Here is a 22,139-nt window from a genome sequence, read left to right on the forward strand (position 1 = left end):
AGGTGCCCCAAATATATTTATATTTCCAAACAGTATGTTGTATATGATGAGAATATAAACAGTATTTGGTAATAAAGAAAATAAATATTTTTTAAGTAGATGTTTAAAGGATTTATACAATGGAGACATTTCCATCTAGTTCACACGCATATTCGGTTTAGCATATCTGGCCTGTAATATATGCTTTGAAAATTAAAAAGAGAGAGAAAAATATGGGACAAACTTAATAGTAGTTACTTATATCCATAGGGTTAGAAGTGTTATTTATCACTAGTGAATGCTTGGCTTACGAACCTAATTCATTCCCCAGGGCTGGCTGTAACTCAAGTTGTCAATGAAACACTCAGGCTCCTCTACACAGCCTTCAAAATCTCTTTCCTGTTACAGGCAGCTCTCAGTGTCCTTAGACATTGGTCCAGGATTTCTCAATGAACTCTATACAAGAAAGGATATTGTAATTTTCCTTCCAGAACACTTTAAGAGTTACGTCTCTATCTGAGACCATTGGAAATCACAAGCTACTAGCATTTGGTTTATAATTCAAGACTCTGGTCATAAGTTAAAACTAAAATTCCAATACTTACCCAAGTTCTTCATATATTAGGCCAGTTGTAACCTGAGGACCCATTATTTTTATTTGTTATAGTACTCTATATTTTCTAAAACAACATGTATCTCTTGTATTACAAGAGAGGAAGGAGTTTTTTTTTTTTAACATGGTAATTCTTAAAAAATAACTATCCACTAAGAAAGAAAACAACAATGATTCAATCTTAATGATTTTATTTGAGAATCAAATGCAGCCTCACCTGTATCATTATCATTTTCTGTATTTGCCTAAAATAGAAACTTCTGAGCCAGACTGGGATAGCAGCACAATAAACATTCTTATCCCACTTTTGAGTCTTTTAATTTCCCTGATGCTTCTTGTCCACATTACGCTAGAGAATCATTAAATTGAAAATAGAATTCAGTATAAACCAAAAAGGAGGAAAGGTAGCTTTTTAGAGTATATTCTTGAAAACATGCTTAGATGGGCTGGTAAATTTTGTAACATACGTAAGGAGTGACTCTCTTAGTTCAAAAGTCATAATGCAGCCCTACATAGTAAGATAAAAGAAATGCTCAGCAATAAGTTGTATTATGCTTATAAATAAAAATCATTTTGACAAACTATATGATTTATAACTCATTTTTAAACACCATGGAAAAAATGTTTCTAACAACAACTGTCTAACATGGGAACCGATACATAAGAGAACTATATAAAATATTTCTAAATTAGCAGTCTCTAATGCTGACTAGCACCTAGGGAAATATATATATATATATATGGCGAATGGAGAATTCAGGTCTTTTTGCATTCTTTTTTCCCAAAGCACTCATATCCTATCATATATTTGGAGACATGCATTTTGACTGATGCTAATATGCAAGAGATGCCTGAAATATGGAGTGAATATTTAAAAATTATTACAGTAAAAGATACATGGCTATTAATTTCCCTTAGTCTTATCCTTATTGCTTTGACTATACGTATCACGCTTGTCACTTTCTGAAACAATGCTGAAAGTTCTTTTTCTGAGTGTATCTTTATGAGGTCTGATCCAAGGGAAAGCAGGTTTCTATACACATGCAGGCTTTTACACACATTAAGGCTTCCACACACCTTCTTCACTGGGTCTGGCACTGTGCAATTTCTGGCTCTCCCTCCAAGTTGAAATGGTCATGCAAGTTAAACATTCTAGGCCAATTTAGGACTTCAAGTCACAGCACAATTATAGACATTCTTGAAAGACACCTTCTAGAATTGCCTCAGCAAGTGGAAAGAATGATGGGATAAGTTTATTCAAAGCAAAGGGGAATATCTTTGAGATAGATTAATGGCAACATGTCTTTAATTTTAATAATTAAAATATTTAATTTTCAAAATATTTTTGTTCACACTTTGTATATAATTTTAAAAATGTTAACCTCTCTGAAAATAGTTATTAACTGCTTCCTATGGGCAGATATATTTCTAAATATTAGGTATAAAATGATGAGCAAGACTACCTACTTCTCTTCTCAAGAAAGATGTCTTAATACTTTAACAGAAACCAAAACCACTTAAACATATAGAGAAAAAATATTTGAGGTAATTATAGCAATGAGAAATATTCTGCAGTACAATATGATTAAAGGCAGAATACTAAAGATGCAACATCCTTAAACGGGAACACAGTCTATGAAGAGGTGACATTCCAGATAAATAAAGAGAAACCAGATTGGTTATGCAGGAAATGCACATGAAGAAAATTAAATAACAAGTGAAAGCATTCTAAAAAGGAAGAAAGCTAATATAATCAAGATTTAGAAGCAAGATCACTATGCAGAAATAGAAAATGAGGCACACTGCCAGAACAGAGTTCATGGGGGCCTTCGAACATTCCTGGAGAAGCACTGGACTACATTTAATGTTCTTGTCACTTTCTGACACAATTCTGAGAGTTCTCTTTTTGAGAGTATTTTTAAGATGCCTGATAAAAAAAATATGGAATGTCATGTTGGCCTATGCCCTTCAAGGGAAAGCAGAGGAAAAAATGATCATTTATTAAACAGAACTCTGTGATCTTTGAGTTGAAAATAGATTGTAAGACTGTTGCTGTGGGGCTGGGGATTTAGCTCAGTGGCATAAGCTCCTGCCTTGCAAGCAGGCAGTCATGAGTTCAATCCCTGGCACCGGTAAAAAGGAAAAAAGACAAAAAAAAAAGACTGTTGCTGTGTATAATTAAAAATGAAGCAATATGGATCAAATATCTCTAGGAAATATCTGAGAAGCAGGACACAAGACTAGGTACTGGATACTATGGACTAAATTACATCCTCCTGAGACTTATATTTTGAAGCCCTAATTCTTTTTTTAGAAGGAATTTTTATTGAAACTATTAAGAGAATTATTGTTTTTTATTATTATTTTTTTTTGTCTTTTTCCTTTTTATCGGTACCAGGGATCGAACTCACGACTGCCTACTAGCAAGGCAGGCGCTTATGCCGCTGAACTAAATCCCCAGCCCCAAGAGAATTATTGTTAATGGATAAAAAATACATGGCAGGTGGAGCTGGGAAGATGACAGATCAATAAGCAGCAAAGTAAAAAGCTTCTCTTTGACAAACAGCCCAGATGCTGGAATATTGCACTCTGGAGAAGACCAGATGGAAAGATTATGTATCCTCTACACTCATGAAGAAATTAAAGTGAAAAAAAGAAAGAAAGAAAAGAAAAACATGGACATAAGAAGGTTGCCAGGTGTACTCTCACTGGAGCCAGTCACACTGTCGGCAAAATGCCACTGGAATCTGAAGACACATGGTCACAGTGAACTTGGGGGTTGGCAAGCCTGAGGGCCTCAGCAGAAGGACGTGGCCATGGATGGGAGCAGCGGGTTGGAGAACTGCACCAACTTGCAGGGAGTGAGGGAGCTCAGTTCTTCCACAGGAGTGGGTGATTGGCATTTTGGAGTTGGGCAGGATAAGCTAGGAACCAGAACTGTAGCACCCTTCATTAAGCCACTCCTGACACAGAGCAGATTGTTGAGAATCTCTTGGACAGAGCCCCTCCCACCCCTATGCTTGATCCAATAGCCAAGGCCCAGGTTTCTCAAAAGCTATCCCTAACTGGTCCCCACAACGAGGTACACATTAACATGGTGAAGACTCCTAGTGGTTGGCCAGTTCAAAAGGGAGGGGCCAGCCTTTCCCACCCCTCCTTGTACTCCAGTGATCATCAGAAGATTGGGGAGGGCAGCAATCCCTCCCCAGCATGCTTCAGAGTAATTATAACCAATATAGAAAGTGCTGGGTTCCACTATCCATTTTTCTGGAAGAAACCAAAAACATGACAAGAGGAAGAAACAAAAGGAAGTCTCCAGCCTCTAATATAAGCAGTACTTGCCCATGAGAAGTAAACCGAGAAGAGATCAGGAGTTGCACACCTGTGGTGTTTGAAAAAGCAGCATCTGACATAAAGAAATATCTTTGTGAAATTATAAAAGAACTTAAAATAGAAATATTAATACAAGTAAAAGAAGATATAAGAAAAATAATATAAGAAGTGCTAAGCACCTCTTCAGAAGACACAAATGGAAGAATAGAGGAGCATAGAAAAGGAGGGAAACCTTCAATGAAGAATATAAAAAAAATTAGAATACATGAAACAGATTCAAAGAGATTACCAGGAAATTAAAAACTCCATTGAAAGCTGGAAAAACTGCTTGAAAGAAACTAAAGATAGACTATCAAACCTTGAAGACAGATTTGAAATTTGTGATTGAAGGAAAGAGCTCTTAAAAATAACAAGGAACCAGGAAGTAACAAAAGCTAGACGATGACAAGAGGATCTATAATTTAAGTATAAAAAATGTGAGTGAAGAAGCAGGGGTAAACACAATGAAATACAAATGTTATTTACAGAAATAATTAAAGAAAACATCCCAAGCATAGGAAAAGGAAATGATATTCAGATATTTGAGGCATACAAAACTCCAGCCAGTTATAACCAAAATTGATGTACAGTCAGACATAATAATCAAGATTCCAGAAATTCAACACAAGAACAGAATATTAAAAGCTGTCAGAGAAATGAAACAGATCACCTATAAGGAAAACCCATCAGAATCATGACAGGCTTCTTGACACAAACCATCAAATCAAGAAGAGCTTGGAATGAAGTATTCCAATCTCTGAAAGAAAATAACCTCCAACCTTGATTGATGTATCTTGAAAAACTGTCTCTAGAAATTAATGGAGAAACAAGATGCTTCAATGACAAAGAGGAACTGGGGGAGTTCATGACCACCAATTCAATCCTACAAAAAATACTGAAGAACATTCTAGAGAGAGAGAAAAAAGACCATGGTTCCAAGAACAGCAATAGAGGGGACTCACTTAATGGGGCAGATATTGCAAAGAATGGGAAAAATAGGCAACCAATAGCAGAAAAATAGCATGGCAGAGATGAGGCAGAGAAGTTTGGCCATAATCGCTAACACAGATAGCCTCGGCACACTAATAAAAGAAACACAGACAGAGTGGATGTTATGGATTAAGACCTGGTGGTGAACTTAATGCCAGCTGGATTACATCATCATGGCACTGAGCAAAGATGCTCCACCTGAGGAAAGTTGCCAGGATAAACAGGTGGAGAAGAAGGGAGGTGTTAAGGCGTTGAGGCATTAATGCAATGTTGCATGGAGGCATTGTGGGTTCTCCTATGAGTTGCTGTTTGAGTCATTGGTTCTCTTGGAGAAGCTCTGGTCCTCACATTGAGCACTGCTTTCTGACTCCGGAGGGGAAGACGTATGCTGCTTGGTCTCCAGGATGAACTCCTCATGCTAGCTTCCTGTCTGGTACTCAGCTGTGCTTGTCAGAGGAGGAGCTCGTGGTCTCCGTGCCACTGAGGATGGCTGTGGTGCCTTTCAGGACAGCCCTGGTCTTTGTTGTGTGACTTTATGGCTCCAGCATAGAACCCTCATCCCACCAGCACAGCCTCTTTACCCTGCTGGCATGGACTTTCTGGCTTCCACCACTGACCTTTGGGCCTTCCCAGCACGGATCCTTAAAGAGACTGGTGTGAGTTCTTCTTGTGGGCCCTGGACCTCCAGTTGGACTCGTGGGAGACATTTTCTTGAGTACTGGGTTTTTATCTGGACTCGTGTGGGACATTGCTGTGGAATTTAGGCTCTTGACTAAATAATCTATGTCTTTGGTGTTGCAGATAGATCCCCTGCATTTTCCAGGGTTAACTCCTAGAGACCATTATAAAAATAATATTATAATCTCCAAGTCCCGGTCCTAATTGTTCTCTGTGTACAACCCCTAACTACAACAGTGAATCAGGTGATAGGGTCCATCAAGATGCTCTATAAGAAATATAATTAACCTGAAACAGGGTTTATGGACTGAAAGTCAAATATAAGAAAATAATGCTGTATGTGACAGGGAACAAAAAAAATGGGCATAGCCTGACCTTCAGCTGCAGATTGGTTGGGAAGACATAACATTTTTATACAATAGAGAACTGCTCAGGTATAAGAAAGGAAAACCTTGAGGCTCTTGTAGGTAAATGGATACAACTTTAGATCATGCTCAGGGATATGAAGGTTGAGAACCACCTAGGTAAATAGTGTATTGCCTCCCTAATCAAAAAACTAAAGAAGTTAATGGGATACAAAATGTGCAATGCACTCTGTGAAAGTGAAAGGGGAAGAATTGTCTAAAAAGGGAAGACAGTGGACTTTGTTAATCTTTTATCATGATTTGAAGCCCATATTGGTTTCACTGCTCTGTTTAGTTTGGTTATATTCTGTTCCAGTTTGTTTATTTGCATTAGATTTGATGTCATGGACAACTATTCCACATATAGCAGGATATACTATGGTGACCATTTTTGATTTCCCATTAACTTAATTTTAAACCCTGTATTGCTTTCACCATCTTGTCTTGACTGATTTTATTTGAATATGTTTTGTTTGATCACTCTCTTGTCTTGACTGATTTTATTCAAATCTGTTATGTTGGATAGTATCAAGTCTGAGGGTATAGGCAACTAATCTGAAGACAATAAGATGCACTATTAAAAAAATACATGGAAGATGTTTATAGCATCAGTAGATTGAAGACTTGGATTATATCTGAGACCTGAATTGAAAATTTATAATGGGTAAAATGGAAAAATAGGCAGTATTGATCTGAGAGTGTAACACTTGAACTCGTAAGGGCAGAGCTGGTGCTGTTAGCAGGGATGAGGGGTACTTGATGACTGATGCGATATGGACAAGTAGATGAGCAGAGGACTTTGAAAGCTGAGAGATGAAGGTGCTAGATGGATTTTCTCTTTGAATGTTATGTCTTCAATATTTAATACTAGCATAGACATGATGAAGACTGCAAATGAGGTACAGTAATTGATAAATGAATGAGAAGTTAGTAGATCATATTAAAAAACAAGAAAGAAAAGAATTATCCTGGTGATATGAGGTTTTTTTTTTTTTTTTCTTGTTCCTTTTTATCGGTACCAGGAATTGAACTCACAATTGCCTGCTTGCAAGGCAGGCGCTTATGCTGCTGAGCTAAATCCCCAGCCCCCTGATAAGAGTTCTTAAGGGAGCAGAATTAGAGAGTGTAGGGAAAACAAATTGATTGAAAGCAGTAAAGGATGTCACTTCCTTTACGCAATGGGCTGTCCTTTCCAAAACAAACTTCATGTGCATAGATTTTCTAGAACCATCCAAGAAAGGGACCTTATAGAAGATATAACTTGGGAGGCGGAGAGTCAGAAGGAAAGAGATGTATAGTAGTTCTGTAAAACAAGAATGAGGACAATTTTGAATCATGAAATAAAAAAAAAACTATAGTGAATGTGGTTACATGATTTTCTCCATGAATTGGTAATAGTTTAGGAGAAGATATGTAATGATATGTAATAAAATATTTTCAAATGTAGCTTAATTACCTTCGACTGCCAGTATTACCTGCATGCTAGCTAAGGAGAAACCACCAAAGAAACTAAATAAAAATGAAAAAGTGGTAAACACACACAAATACTCACATATTTACTTACACTGATTTATAAAATGATGAGGTAGGAGTAGTATCACATCACACAATATTAATATTATTAATGATAAGACAGACATTATCATTGTACCTTTCACTAGGCATATGATCCTCAGTAAGGTTCTTACTTAGCAAATTTGAAAAGTAATAGCTTACAAAATGCCTAAGATAGTGAGAAACAGTGATGACTTTTGTGAATTTATGACTAAGGGAGAAGAAATTAATGGAAAGTTAAAAAACATTAACTCTGCACTAAATCTAAATATATATAATAACTTTGTTCTTAAATTGCTGTGTAATTGTTTTATAAGTTGTTTTCTTATCCAAAATATTTGAATTTTGATACCTAGACTTCAGAATTTTTGTAAGATTAAAAACAGTGCAGTGATAGCATCTAATCAAACAGCTAACATGGAAAAGTCATATAATTAATGGCTATAGATGGTAATCTGTTATTTTCTGATAGCAAGTGAACATAAATAAATACATTCATGAGTACTAATGCTGAAATCTCTATTTTTATTCATAGCATCCAGGCTGTTGCTATGCTCCTTGAAAATATCCTAATTATATAAACTTATTGGATTGTACTCTTAAAATAAATTCTATAAAGTGCTAAATCTCAGTTCCACCTATAACTCTTTCATAAATATTTCAACTGAAATAGAAAATCTTATTTGTATACTACTGATTTTCTTTCCATTCTTAAATATCAAGAAGATGCTTTTTAAAAAATATGTTGATATTCACGAAGCTGTACAAGCTTTATCTCAATGCACCATGAATCCACAGACCAAAGAGATAAGGGAGAATCATGCATAGACCAATAGAGCACGGCAATGGCTTAGGAATGCAGCTCAGTGGTAGAAAGCTTGGCTATCAAGCAGGAGGGAGGCCTTGGGTTTAATCCCCAATACTGGGGAGAATAAAACAGGAATTTGATGAGCAGACAGAGACTTGTTTCTATAAAGTAATCAAGGAGGAATTGGTTCCACAGTGGCAACTGTACGAAATTAAACATTGAACTTCCAAAATGAAGCAGAAAGAAAGTACTGGGAGTATAAGAACTTAAACAGAAAATATTAGCACAAACTTTTTTTTCCCCCAATGAACTAACAGGAACTAGCAGCATAACTATTTAACTATCATATATATGTATTTCCTTTTCCTTTCTTTTCTTTCTTCTTCCCCCTTCACAGTTTCTCTTTTCTTTTGAATAGTTTCTTTCCAATTCATAATACCTGTAAGCATTTTTTCCCAAGAGTTTTGTGGGATATTTGATATTTTAAAAGAACTGGATACACACAAAGTACAAAGGCAAGTCTGAAAGTGCCTTTATTATTAATTGCTGATGCAGACTTTTGCAGATAACAGAATTAAGTTTGAGAAGGCAAATCAATTTATTATTATCAATGGATTATGGGTTTTAAGGAATAATTTATAATTTATATGAAAACACACATTAATGAATATAATTTGTATGTCAATGAATACACAGACAGGCATTAATCAAGTGTGAAGTCAGCAATGCAACTTCTTTTCACAGGAGAAATAAAACTGTTCATTATTAATCTTTTTAAGTAATGACTAGAAATCAATATTGTACTTGATAGTCAGAGGGGAAAATATTGACCAAATATAGCATTGTCCAGTTATCTACTGCTACATGATAAACGCATGTTAAATGTAGAGGCATAAAACAATAGCCATCTTATTATGAACCAATATTCATGGAGAGGATGGGGGAAATTATGATGTCTAATGTCTTGAGCTGGGAGTACATGAAGGCTAAAAGTAAGCCAATGGCCAAGGAAAAACCCATCCCAGCACATCTTGCAAAGCTGGAGGCTGATCATTAGCTTTGGTGAGAGTTTTCAGGTGACTACACACACTTGGGGTCCTTTGCTTCTCAACAGGGAATCCCCAGAGTTGCTTCAGGCTGAAACTGACTCACATTTTGTGACATTGCTTCAAGGGATAGAGAGGGAATGACCTCACCTTCATAAGGAAGAATGACATAACAATATAATAAGCATGTGTCACCATATATGAGAATGTATTCTGTTCAATATGGAGGTGAATATTATCAATTTTGCTCAGCATCTGTTTATAGACTCTTTTACAAAGAGAAATAAGATGAATGTCTGACTTCGATATTCTTCAGCATTTGTATATTGTACTTTATTAAAATTTTACTCACTTATTCAGGCAATGAAGGCTAAATCTTAAAATGAGAGTTATTACAAAAGGATTTGGGAAATTATCTCTAGGTGGTAAAAAGATGACCTCCCTTACTTCTGTGACTAGTTATTTGCTTGGCATTATTGTGATGTGTGTAATATCTCTGTATAGGCTTTCATATGTTAAATGTTTTTCTAAGATGAGCAATGTCTCGATATAGATTTTCACAGTGAAAATTTTATGTGATATATTTTAGGGGACATTTGAATTTCAACTAGATTTTGAAAGCCAGAGAATTTTTCAGTATACTGAGATGACAAAGATTTCTTAATAGTTTGTGAAACTTTTAGACAGAGTCAAAATTTAAGGACACATTAGTTTCTAATCATAAAATTTCTAATTGAAACCCATTTGAGTTTTATAACATTAGGAAGCCCACCTGCCTTATCAAAGAGGAAAAATAACTGTGCTAATAAAGTTGAACAGTTAATGTAAAAAAAATGACAGCACCAAAGGTAAGATTAGAACACAGGTTTTATGATTCCTATTTCAAGCCAACCAGAGCTTCAGGGTTTTTACAATATTTATGCTGCTTATAATCGCCTACACTTGGACCAGGGATATAGTTCAATGGTACAGGCACCTGCCTGGAATGTGCAAAGTCTTGAGTTCAATTCCCAAGAATCCTTCCAAAAAAGAAAGAATATATATATATATATATATATATATATATATATATATTTTTTTTTTTTTTTTTTTAAAGAGATTTATGGCTATCCGGTAGCCTCTCCCTGTGAGTCAGCACCACTCATAGACTGCAGAGAGAGAGAACAAAGGTAAACCAGCAAACAAACCTGGTCTGGGAACCAGTGCCATGCACAGGCCACCACCAGACTGGGAAAAGCAAGACCACAGCCCCTTCTAGCATGTAAGCTGGCAATGCAAGAAGTACCATCCACCAGCTCCCTCCTTAAGTGACTGGCTTATCAAGAGAAACACAGGCTGTGATGATAGCTATTGAGGTGAAATACATCGGATACCTATGGTGTTCTGGTGTTTTGCTGGCATTGCAGGTCTGGAGCCAGTGGTCAAATCTTAGGTTCAGAGGATAGTGATACACAATGTGACCTCTAGGGGGGAAATCTCCTTCTGAGGTTGTAGCTATTGTTGATTTCCTATACAGTATTGTGTTGAGGTCCTGTACTGTTTCCATTGTTTTGTTGGGTTGGGTTTTATTCTCTTTTGTTTTGTTTGATTATGTTAAATCCACTGGCATGAGCAGCTATTTGAAAGACAGCAAGATAGATATGGTAACAATTTTGGATTTACTATTGGCTTGTTTTGAATTTTATTGCATTCATTGTTTTGTTTTTATTGTTTCTATTCTATTCTGTTTTGTTTGATTTTTACTGTGTCCGAAGTTATCTACAACTATTTTGAAGACATTAAAAGAGCCAGGTGTGGTGGCACACTGCTATAATCCCAGCACTTGGGAGGCTGAGGCAGAAGAATTGTTTGCAAGTTCGAGACCAGCCTGGGCTACAAAGTGAGCCCAAAGCCAGCCTGAATTGCACGCAGCAAGACCCTGTCTCAAAAAGACAAAATAAAAAATAAAAAATAAAAAGAAATCAAAAGGCATTATGATAACTATTGTTGATTTTGTAATGTTTTGAAATCCTGTATCTCTTACACTGGTTTGTTTTGATTGGTTTTATTCTGTTTTATCCTTTTTAAAAAAAAAAAAAAAGGATTATAATCATCTGAACTTGAAGATTCAGCTGAACTTGTAGAAATATTTACTTGCTTTCTTCTATACAAGTGTATTCATAGATTTTTTTCAAGTATAATTTCAATAAAATTATATTGTTTATATGATTTATGCATTACATATTAAAAATAAAATAGTTTTGTATATCATGTTTTTGATAACTAACATCACAGTGATGCAGTTATGATTTCTCCCGTAAGCCAAGTTAGGCTTTCATAATTCATAAAGCATCACTGAGTTCCATGTTAATAGAAACCAGTAGCATTTGGCTTTTATTTTTTGAAATAAATTGAGTAATTCCATTGCATGAATGTTTCTTTACAGTACTTTAACAACTTTGTAACTGAAAATCAGGTCTATAGGCTTGTTAAAAATTTTTTAATGAGAAACTATTCAACACAGTTCAACGCAATATGACTAAATGTTCTACTCTTCATGCACAATAGTCATAACATGGTTTTTCACATTGGAAAACATTTTTAATTTGCAAGCATAAATTTTACCCTGACAGATAAAAACAATTCAGACTATTGTAAGAGTCTCTAAGAAATGACACATCTTTCTTGACAGGTAGAACAAAGAAAGTGATAACCAAATGATTTTCCAAGTCCGTTTACCATGGAAATTTACTTTCCTTAGGAGAATGACTTTACCAATCAGTTATTGTCCCTTACACTGGAAGAGGAGAAATATACCATAAATTGTCAAGAAAAAATATCTTTTGAGGCCATATAGGAAAAACACTGGGAAAATGTCCTATATTTGTCATGAACTTTTTCTCAAAACCTTATAACTTTATTGTATCTGGTGACTTTAGGAAAGAATAATATTCTAACAACATCATTAAAACTTAAATTTCCTACTGTTTAAGTTGAACAACATGTCATATTAAAGTCTTAAAGATAGTAGATCTTGCGAGCATAGTAGAGAGTTAAAGTTAGCAGCAGTCTCTAGAGCTATTAAGAGCCTTATTTGAAAAAACTACGATCCCAAGATTTTAGACAGTTTACTCTAGAGCTTTGGTTGATCTGTGTCAGGACCAGGTGATACCTCAAAAGGGATTTACTGCATTATTCTTTAAGGAAATCATATAAATATCTACATACAGATTCAGTTTTGTCTATCAATATAACCATTAAATGTACTTAATTTGTCCAATTAAATTATGGGAAAAAGCAAATCTTGATTACTTTGATTGTGGACATAAATGATGAATCGAGATAAAAAAATATGAATTTTTTTGGAAAACACGATTTTGCTGTGCAGCTCAGATGACCTTGAACTCACTATGTAGCTGTGGTTGGCCTCCAAATCATGCCTATCCTCCTGCCTCAGTATCCCAAGAGCTAGGATTACAGGCATGCACGACTACATCCAGCTGGTCTGAATATTTTAAATGTAGAAATAAATGTATTTTGACAATAAGGGAGGAATGGGATTCAAAGAATATAATTTCTGTAGAATGTTTTTCAAAACATAAAAAAAAAGTCTAAAAAACCTGAAAGAGACAGAACCTTTATGTCAAAGCAAAAAGATTTTTCTGCACTAGGCAAGAAAAACAAAATTCACTCACTGGGAAATTTTAAAAGACACGGATATCCTGTTGGAAATAGGACATGAAGTAAAACTTTACAAAGGCAAAGTTAGAAATGTTTGCAAAGAGAAGTAAGTCATGGGTGAGCTCTATGAAGGGATATATATGTGCAGGCAAAAGGTCAGTTAAGAGCACTGATTATAAAAGCATGAAAAAGAACAAAGACTGAAATAATAATATTTTGGGTAACCGACCATATTTATGACTGCATGTGGGAGTTTGTTCCCATGAACATAGGCAATTCAGAAAAAATCATGCATATTTGATTTAAAAGAAGAGAAGAACATGAAGTTTAAAATTAAATTGTGTAGAATACATTCAAGAATTTGAGATATTTAATTCAAGTACAAGTAACTTGGAATTCGCATTTTTTTAATCCTTAAAATGTAGCATTTCATTTGCTGAAGGAATATCTAGGGACAATTTATGACTTGACTTAAGACATCTATGTGACTTTATACTGTTAAATGAATCTTCTATCATATAGACTAGCAACTCATTGACTAAGTTGATTGTGGTGAATAATCTCTTATTTTAATGTAAAAATGACAGAGAAGCATGAAATATCATCCATAATATGATTATAATCACTCTATCACTCAATAATGTTATTGGGAAAATAGTCGAGATTTCAGTTTTGTGTGTAAGGACTTTGTGGTAATAATTGAAATGTTTCTTCTTGTGACTAAAACTACTTAGGTTGTTTGACAAAATTCCCTATTAGATTTTACACAGTGTCATACTTGGGTTTATATTTTATGTGTGTAAATGAAAATGTACAATTTTTTTTCATTTTATATTTATGGGGGAAAATGTATTCTTCTCCTTGTGTCTGATGCGGCAGCACTTTTGAATGTGTTACAAGCACCCACAAGACTGAAGGCAAGCGAATCTCACTGCTTGTGGTAGGTACAATCTTGAGCACCTCACAGTTCTTATCTCTGCTTTCCCAGCTTTGCTCTTGCTTCTTCCTGTTCCCAGGCTACAGGTCACTTCTGCCACATCACTCACTATTCCTGAACAGTTTTGTAATTCTGTGCCTTAATTTACAGGTTACATAAGTAACAGTTTATGTAAAATTTCCTTTAAAAATATTATGCTCCAATCATTCATCAGACACAATTTTGTCCTTTGTTACTTTTTACTGTTGGGGTAAGACAGAACCTGGCAGTTTATTCTGCATTACAACCAAACATATATAAAATTATCCCATAGGTGCGGTTGATTATGACTAATGTATTCTCTTATTTGAAGTGCCCAGCATTATGTCTAACCCTTAAATTTTTGATAAAAATCTAAATGAAACAAAACATTGAATGCTTCAAAGATTCCTCTCATATGTTTTTCCTCTGCGATTGTTGCTGCTGCTACTGAATTTGGACTCAAGTTCAGGACCTTGTTTATGCTAGGTAAGCACTCAGTCACGGAACTATTCCTCCAGTCCTAGGATTTCTTTTAAAATATTCTCAAACACCTTAATCATTTAACAGAAAATGTGACCCTACCCAAGAGATGCTACTGTAGCTTTTATTGCCTTCTTATCATTGGAAATATTTTCTAAACAGAAGTTGAAAAAGACATAAATGCTAGCAATCAAGCTACAATCCCAGAACAGCAGGCGGTTTGAATATTTGTTTGAGTAAGCAAACATCTTACATTACTCTGACACAGATTTAAGTGTTGCCTCTAGGAAAAATGGCAACTCTAAACAGGAACATTAAAATAGCCACCCAGGGATATAAGTGGAGGACAAGAACATCAATAACATAAACTCTTTTAAAGCAGTGACAATTATTAAGAGCCGAATCTCTTTTTCACTTACTAATAATACTATTCATAATGGAGTCTTTATTTAGCTCTTTGCTGGGTAATTTATATATTCTCTTACAAAATACTTATTAAATATAACATAATGTTGAGAAGTTTTTGACCTAGAAATTCAGCTTAAATTACGGAGGCAACATTAAATGAATCAATTTCTAAAAAATGAATTCAACATTTACTTTCAAATAATATGTACTTTGTTTTTTTAAATTTTGTTTTATTTTAACATGAATAAAACAAAATGAAGTGGAGCAAAGCAAATCAGAAGTGAACAATGCAAACAGCACAGGATTTTAAAACAAGACAATAGGAAATCCACAGTGGCTTCTGTAATGTCTCTTGTTTTCTTTGAAAAGGGTGTCCATACCTTCACACCCAATAAAATCAAACAAAAGCAAAATAGAATAAAATCAATAAAAACAAAAGAATAAAAGCATTACAGGACTTCAAAACATGACAATAGAAAATCAAATAGTTTCTGTAAGTCAAAAAAAATCTCCAGCAGAGTGAAAAGAAAACCCACAAATTGGGAAAAGATCTTAGTGAACTCCCCCTCAGACAAAGGACTTTTGTCTAAAACATATAAAGAATTAAAAAAAATCAGACCCCCAAAATTCAAAGACCCAATCCAAAAATGGGCATCTGAGATGAATACACACTTCTCAGAGGAAGAAATACAAATGGCAAATAAATACATGAAAAAATGTTCATCATCATTGGTTATTAGGGAAATGCAAATTAAAACCACACTGAGATTCCATCTCATTCCTGAAAGGATGATCAGGATCAAGAAAACCAACAACAACAAGTGCTGGAGAGGCTGTGGGGAAAAAGGAACTCTCCTACACTGTTGGTGGGAGTGTAGACTGGTACAATCTTTGTGGAGGTCAGTCTGGAGATTTCTCAAAAAGCTGGAATTGGAAGTCCCATTTGTTCTAGCTATTCCACTTCTAGGCATCTTCCCAGAAGAACTGAAAGCATCATACCACAGTGATATATGCGCACCTATGTTTACAGCAGCACAATTTGTAATTGCCAGATCTTGGAAACAACCCAAATGTCCATCAACTGAGGAATGGATTAAAAAAAGCTGTGCTATTTCTATACAATGGAGTACTTTTCAGCTATAAAGAAGGATCACATTGAGGTATTTATCAATAAATGGGCACAGCTTGAAACCATACTCATAAGTGAACTAAATCAAACTAGCATCTGTGAACACGGAATAGTTTCCCTAGTGTAGGAAATGATTCAAATATATAAAAGTACGTGATAACCATGATTCCCCATTATGTGGCCTTGAAGCCTTATAAAATTTTCACTCATTAATTGGAATGGCTTTATTCTAGGCTGTTTGATATTATGGCCTGTGATGCAATGAACAGCTACTTTGAAGAAAATAAGACATAATAATAGCTAGTGCTGATTTAATACCATCTTGTCTTAAAGATGCACCAAACTATGGCTCTTCTGTCTCCGTTGATTTTATCATGTTGTAACTTGCTGGATTCTATCATATGTGGTAGTATAAACAAAAATTGTTATAGGCAAAGAGATAATATAAAAACCATTGATTATTTTTTTTTCTTTTAGCTGGTTCTAAATACACTACAATGCTTTCATCCACTTGAATGGTGCTGTACAGTATTGATATGTTTGACTTGTAACCTTACACTGTTTTGTTTTGTTCTGCTTTTTTTTCTCTTTTTCCTTTTAAATAAAATATTAAAAAAAAAGAAAAAGAAAATCAAATGTGGCTACATACGGTCTCTTGTTTTCTTCAAAACAGCTGTCCATACCTTCACACATAATGAAATCAAATAATTGAAAAAAAATCAAAACAAAAGAATGAAAGCATTATAGGACTTCAAAACAAGATAACAGGAAATGAACTATGGTTTACTATAATGTTTTCTTCAAAATAGCCATCCAAACTATCACACATAATAAAATCAAGTAAAATATAACAGAATAAAACCCTATCAAACAGAAGAATAAAAACATTGTAGGATTTCAAAACAAGGTGACAAGAAATAAAACATGGCCACCATAATGTCTCATTTTCTTCAAAATAGCTGCTCATATCATCACACATAATAAAATTAAAACAAAACAGAATAAAAACAATTTTTAAAAGATTGAAAACATTATAGTACTTTAAAACAAGATAATAGGAAGCCAACAATGGTTACCATAATACATCCCATTATCTTCAAAATGGCTCCCCATATCACACACAGTAAAATCTAACAAAACAAGACAGAAAAAAATGAAACCTGACAAAAATTACGAAGAGCATTCAAGAGTTTAAGATGAGACAATAAAAAATTAACAGTGGTCACCATGTTCCTCTCCTAGATGTTTCCTTCCCTATCACTTTCAAAATATCTATTGTGGTTTTGGATCCCACTAGCTCCTTCTGTTTTTTATACTAGAATTCACCCATATGAGTTCAAACCATTTCACCCATGAACATGATCTCCAGTTGCATCCATTTACCTACAAGAGCCTAAGATTATCCTACTTTATACCTGGATACTTTTCCATTGTGTGAAAATATCAAATCTTTTTTATCTATTCTGTGACTGATGGGCAAGTTACTCTTGCTTTTTTCTGATCTCCTGTCACACGGAATAATTGTTTCCTCCCTTTTGATTTTCACTCTATGGATTTCCTTTCAAGGAAATTCAAGGAATTTAAATGTTTTCAAGAAATTTCAAGGAAATTAAATGTGTTTCTTGTATACAGTATATTGATGGATCTTGTTTCTTGATCTACTTTCCTTGTGTTTCTTTGTATTGATGAGTTGGGGCCATCTATATTAATGGCTACATGTGGCATATATTGGTTTATCTCTGCCATGCTATCCTCCTGCTGTTGGCCATCCATTTTTCCCATTTATTCAGTTGCCTGTCCTATTTGGCAATCTTTCTCTGCTGCTGTTTCTGGAACAATGGCCATCTTTATCTCTCTCTCTAGAATATCCTTCAGCACTCTTTGTAGGCTTGGTTTGGTGGTCATGAATTTCTTCAGTTGTTCTTTATCAGGGAAGTGTCTTATTTTCCACCACTTTTGAAAGATATTTTTGCAGGGCACATCAATCTGGGTTGAAAATCATTTGCTTTCAGATTTTGAAACAACGCCAAACTCTTCTTGACTTGATGATTTGTGTTGACAAGTTTGCCATGATTCTGATTTTTTTTCCTTTCTAAGTAATGTTTCTTTTCTCTAACAGTCTTTATTATTCTTTTTTTGTTTTGAATTTCTGGGATCTTGATTATTATATGTCTGTGTATAGATTTACTTTGTGGCTAGTTGGAGTCCTATATGCCTTGCTTATCTGCATACCAGATCCTTTTCCCATGTTTGGGAAGTATTCTGTTATCATTTCTATGAATAGGCTTTTTATTTCATTCTGTTTCTCCACTAATACCTAGCACTCTTAAATTATTTATCTTTGCATTGTCTGGCAGCCATTGATTTGTTATTTCCTGGGTCCTTCTTGTTTTTAAGAGGTATTTCCTTTCACAATCACTAGTTGCCTTCTTGTATTCAGGGTCTGAAAATCTATCTTCATTCTCTTTCAAGTGATTTTGCCAGCTTTCAACTGACTTTTAATTCATTGGATATCTCTTTGAATCTGTTTTATGCATTTTAATTCCTTTCTATATTGTTTATTCAAGGCTTCCATCATTGTTCTGTGCTCCTTTTTTTTATCTATGTCTTAGAGACCTGCTCAACAATTCTTTCTTTCTGTTTGTGATTTCTTCTTTACCCAAGACATTATTTTTGATCTGATTACTTTTACATTCTCATGAAGTTGTTTGTTTACTTCAGTTGCTATCCTTTCATAGATTTCAGGGTTATGGCTTCCATTTTACATTTATTTAGAATGGCTACTTGACTCTAAAATCTATAATATTTTAGAGTACAGTATTTGAAGGAATACAATCACTTAGAAGTCAGCAAACTGAAGTCTGGCTTAAGTGAGAGAGATTCCCCAAAATCTTGTTCTTGAATGGTGCTGACACATAGTAATACTTGCAGAGTCTACAGTAAAGGAAAAGAGAAACTGGGGATAACATTAAGGCTTTGAGCTAGAGACAGAATCATGCATTTGAGTATGTAAAAGTTTTTAATTTAAGAAGCATCATTTGAAAGTCAAAAAACCAATAGTCTTTGACTCACAAAATAAATACAACATTTGGTTGGTAGGAGTGTATAGAATGAAGTGAAATATTCTTGAGACAAATAAAGAAAATTTAAAATATCAGACTAAAATAATTGGTAAAGACTATGATAGAATAAAAATGAATATATTTTGGTAGGCTTGCAAAGCATTAGCTATCCACTGAAAGATCAAAGCTCTCCACAAAAACATCAAAGATGAACCTTTTTAAATTTTACATTTATAAGATATCCAACTCTCTTCATTAGTTTACCTAATTATCTTGTGCTCCTAATATAATCTGATACATATTCTGGAATTTTGGAATGGAAAATTTGAATAGATATAAGAACTTAATGTAGATTCACTATACAATGCACTTTAAGAAAATTTTTCTACAAATTTTATTTGAGAAGACTATATGTTAGAGCCAGGTATGTTCCACTGACAGGATCCTCACAAATAATATTTAAGAATGATACTAAAAATACATAGTAAAGTCCTTTAAAGTATCCCAAGGAAAGTATTAGCACTTGGTTTAATCTTGATAGTTTCAGAATGTTTGTTATAATCTGCAAAGATTGTTATGAGCTATTTTAAGGGCACACAAAAAGGCAAAGTATATGACTGGTCTATCTGTAACATTGTCAGGTGTGCATGATTCTGTGAATTTCAGTGCTTAGACAAGGTTAGAGAGTCTTCCCACTTCAGAATGGAATTTAATCTCACATAGGTTTGAGGCAGCTCTAGACTCAAAAGCCCGTTGACTCAGTAATTGGTGTACTGATCTGCCTTAGGAATAAAGTAAGTAAGAGATAGAAGAGATTGAAGAGAATATCCTTGAACAGAAAATTGTAGAGATCTATGGTTGCAAATAGTTCCAGGTCAAATGGCAATAACTAATGTGCAAATCACTAATTATAACATATTACTGATGTACCCAAGAAGAAAGACAGAATATGTCAGAGGCATTGAATATGTTACAATAGCAGAGAGATAACCTAGAACTTAGAGAGATGGATGAGATGGATCCAGAGAATTATTCCCAAAAGGTGATGTAATTTAATTCAGAATGAGTAAGAGAAAAGTAAAAATGGCATTTGCTTAAGCAGAGACATTATTATCAGAAATATTATTTGTTCAAAACAAGGAGTAGGTGATAAAAGAGGACATCTAGGGGACAGTGGAAAGATTCTAGGTAAGAAATAATGAAGTCAGACACACGTTTTGAAGTAGTATGAAACAGAAGAGGATAAATTTGAGAAAGTCTTTAAAAATTAACAGAACAGAATGAATAATTCAGCAGGGTAATGTATTGGGAAAACATGGGGAATTTCTAGCTTTCACCATTGTCTGAATGTGAGAAGCCATCTCTGGTGAAAGACCAGAGAGTTGGGTTTCAGTCGGAATAAAAAATTATGGTTTACACAGATGATCCAAAAACTTCCAGCAGAAGGTTCCTAGAATGCATAACCAAATTCAGCAACACAGAACTGTGTAAAATCATCACACAAAAATCAATTTTGTTTCTGCACATAAAAATTAACTCACTGAGAAAGAAATTAGGAAAACAATACCATTCATAATAACATCAATAAAATTAAATATTTAGACCCCTACAAAGAGATCAAGGAGGGCATCAGAGAATGAAGGAGAGAGGGAGGGAGGGAGGGAGAGAGAGACAGAAGCGAGTGAGGGGAGGAAGGAAAGAGATACAGGAGAGAGAGAAAGAGAGAGAGAGAGAGAGAGAGAGAGAGAGAGAGAGAGAGAGAGAGAGAGAGAGAGAGAGAGAGAGAACATATAGTTTTCTTCTGGGTATGGAGAACTATTATTATCAGAATGGCCATAATCCCAAAGTTGATATAGAGATTTAATGCAATCCCAGTCCAAATATCAGCAACATTCCTCAAAGATCTAGAGAAAAGAATCCTAAAACTGACTCTGAACCAGAAGAAACTTAGAATAGTAAAAGCAATCCTGGACAACAAGAGAAGAGCAGGTGGCATCACAATCCCAGATTTAAAGCTATATTAAAAACATACAGTGATTAAAAACAGCATGGTACTGGCACAAAAACAGGCATGTGTACTAGTGGGATGGAATAGATGATGCAGAAACAGCCTTAACACAGTCAGCCACTTGATCTTTGACAAAGGAGCCAAAAGCATAAGCTTTAGGAAAGATAACCTTTTTATGAAATGATCCTGAAAAACTGGCTATACACATACATAAGATTGGATCTAGACCTCTATCTATCACTATAAGCTAAACTAATAACTAAATATATAAATATAACATATAAATAACATATAAACATATAAAATATTTTATATTTATATATTTTATAAACATATAAATAACATATAAATATATAAAAATAACAAATATATAAATATGTCCAATAGAAACAATCTGCTGGAAAATTAAATAGGTGAAACCCTTGAAGATGTAGTGAACAGAGCTCTAAATGCACAAGAAATAGTATCAAAAATCAACAAATGCAGTTACATCAAATTAAGAAACTTCTGCACTTCAAAGGAAACAACCAACAAAGTGAATAAAAAAACCTACAAAATGGGAAAAATTTTTACTAGCTACTCCTCACACAGAGGAATAATAAATAGGATATATAAAGAACTTAAAATTATTAACCGCTCCCAAAATAAAAGACTCAGTCAAAACTAGGCAACTGAAAACGAAAGAAGCTTCTCAGAAGTTCAAATGACCAATAAATTCATGAAAAAATGTTCAACAGCACTGGCCATCCAAAAAGTGCAAATTAAGGCAACACTGAGGTTCTGTCTTACCTAGAAACAAAACCTGTCATCCAGAAATCAAACGGTTACAAATACTGCCAAGGATGTATGGAAACAGGGTGGCTTCGGAATTTTAAGTGGATAATGTAAATTAGTACAACCATTGTGAATACCAGTATGGAGATTTCCTCAAACAAATTGAAATTTCATTTGACTGAGCTATTTCCCTTCTTGGTATTTTTTACAGTGATA

The 22,139-nt window shown here is 34.5% G+C and overlaps 1 protein-coding gene across 2 annotated transcripts in view; it reads left to right on the forward strand.

The window, feature by feature from the left end:
* Gpc5 (glypican 5) overlaps window positions 1-22,139 on the forward strand; it is a 1,275,996-nt gene that overhangs the window by 877,328 nt on the left and 376,529 nt on the right. The gene's annotated exons all lie outside the window — the stretch shown is intronic.

The sequence above is a fragment of the Cavia porcellus genome, unplaced genomic scaffold (genome assembly GCF_034190915.1).
Source record: "Cavia porcellus strain 051 isolate PalLab524CR breed Dunkin Hartley unplaced genomic scaffold, mCavPor4.1 scaffold_4, whole genome shotgun sequence".
In the NCBI taxonomy this organism is placed as follows: Eukaryota; Metazoa; Chordata; class Mammalia; order Rodentia; family Caviidae; genus Cavia; species Cavia porcellus.